Raw genomic sequence first — 2,394 nt, forward strand, 5'->3', positions numbered from 1 at the left:
CCTCCCCCTCCCTCCCTTCCTCCCTCCCTTCCTCCCCAGCCTTCCACCCGAGATCGATATGAAGGTCGCCTTTTGAGAAGATTCATCGTCTGTCCTGAGGAACTTCGACAACGATAGCCTTGTTTTCGCACGAACTCGTTGATTCGCCCTCCCTCCCTCCCCTCCCTTCCCTCCTTCCCCTCACCTCCCTACCGTCTTCCTACCTTTCCTCCTTTCGCCCTCCCTGCCTTCCCTCCCTTCCCTCCCTCCTAACCCCCTTTTTTCGCCCTCCCTCCGTTCCATCCCTTCCTTCCCCCACTACCTTACCCTCCCTCGCCACTCCCTCCCTCACCCCTCCCCTTCCTACCCTTCCTTTCTTATAGGCTCGTTGGTTCGCCCTCTCTCCCTCCCTCCCCACTCCCTCCTTCCCTTCGTCTTCCCTTCCCTCCTCTCCCCACTCCCTCTTCCCTTCGTCTTCCCTTCCCTCCTCTCCCCACTCCCTCCTTCCCTTCGTCTTCCCTTCCCTCCTTCCCTCCCCCTCCCTCCCCTCCCCATTCCCTCCTTCCCTTCCCTACCCTCCCTCCCCTCCCTCCCCTCCCCACTCCCTCCTTCCCTTCCCTCCCCTCCCCACTCCCTCCTTCCCTTCCCTACCCTCCCTCCGTCATGCCTCCCCTCCCTCCTCTCCCCTTCCCTTCCTCTCGCACGGGTTCGCTGATTAATAGTGGAGCTGCGTCCGAAGAGGAGTTATGCAGAGAATCCCACCATTTCTGAGCGTCATTATCGAGTGGCTTATGGCTATTGGTTGAGGTGAATGACGTAAGGAAGGAGGGGTGATGACGTCAGCTTGTGTGTCGTTAAAGTTTTAAAACCAATTCATGTTTTTGTGGAACACTTTGTAATTTGGGTTTTAGAATAACTTGTGGCTATAGTTTGAAAACAACTTGCAGTTCAGGTTTTTGGAATAATTTGTAATTAGAGTTTTAGAATGACATGTGACTTAAGTTCTAAAACAACTTGTAATTAAAGTGTTGAAACAAATTGTAATTAACGTTTTAAAACCACTTGTATTTAAAGCTTTAAAACCATATGCAATTAAAGTTTTAAAAACACTTGTAATTTTCGTTTTAAAACCAGAAGAAGAAGAAGAAAAAAAGAGAGAGCGAGAGAGAGAGAGAAGAAATGGAGGAAAAAAGGGAGAGAAAAATACATAAAAAATTTATTCACTGACAGGATACTCTTGTTATAAACTCATCGTGTTTATTTTTACCAGCTCTATGGAACAAAAGTTTTCCTCGGCAATTAAAACGTCAGACTTTGCCATGATATGTTGCAATGTTGCAGTAGGGCGCTGATCCACTGTAAGTGCAACAAACACCTTTTTCTCCTTTGCTGTCAGTGGATGAAATCGTTGATTTAATAAGTTATAGAAGTATGCAAAAAAAGAGATGTGAGTGTGTGTAAATTATGTTATATTTCTATGTATGTAATAAGTTATGTGTGTATACAAATAAGAATTCATACGTGTATGCAAATAAGTATATGCAAACAAATAAGTTTATTTAAGGTATATGTGTATGGATATAATGTTATATATATAAACTTAATTATATCTAGAAAATATAGTGAGTGTGTTTAAGTGTGTGTGTGTTTGTGTGTGTGTCTGTGTGAAGGCCGCATAGATGGAAATAATGACTGGCATGTTTTGATTTACTCAAAAGATTTACTCTCATTCTTCCAAATGTCTTTGCATAGAATTACTTGTCTTGTTCTAGATCAGACAAAAGAATCATTGTATATATATGTTTTCATGCATACTGCACTTACTTACACATACACACATACACACACGCACAATCAAGAAGAAGAAGAAGAAAAAAGAGTACACACACACACACATACACACACACACACACACATATATACAAATAAAATACTTAAAGTATCAAGGGACAAGGTGTTTTCAAATAGTTTTATTCCCGTTCATAAAGAGAGAGAGAAAAAAGAAGAATGAGAGAGAGAGAGGAAAAAAAAAACGATATAAAAAAGAATTTTTAATCCACCAGGGACAAATCCACACGTGATAAATGCTTCACCGTTTAATAAGTAATGATTTGATTAATAATTCGCGTTCGATTTGCTGTTCGAATCACACAACGAGGTTTTGTTAAAAGAAATTCCTCGTCTCTTTCACTCGTCTCTTTGCTTTTGCCGATTTTTTTTTTTTTTTTTTTTTTTTTTTAATGAAAAGGTTTGAGAATATTTCTCCCTTTTTCATACACATAAAAAAGCTCTAACATTTAATAAAGCTCGAACTATATATCTTGTAGTGGCTAATTATTTGATTTAGAAACTCACATACTTTCCCGATTCCCTTGTGTTATTTTGACTCATTATCAGTATTTTTCTATCGCACTG

The sequence above is a fragment of the Penaeus chinensis genome, chromosome 30 (assembly GCF_019202785.1).
Source record: "Penaeus chinensis breed Huanghai No. 1 chromosome 30, ASM1920278v2, whole genome shotgun sequence".
In the NCBI taxonomy this organism is placed as follows: Eukaryota; Metazoa; Arthropoda; class Malacostraca; order Decapoda; family Penaeidae; genus Penaeus; species Penaeus chinensis.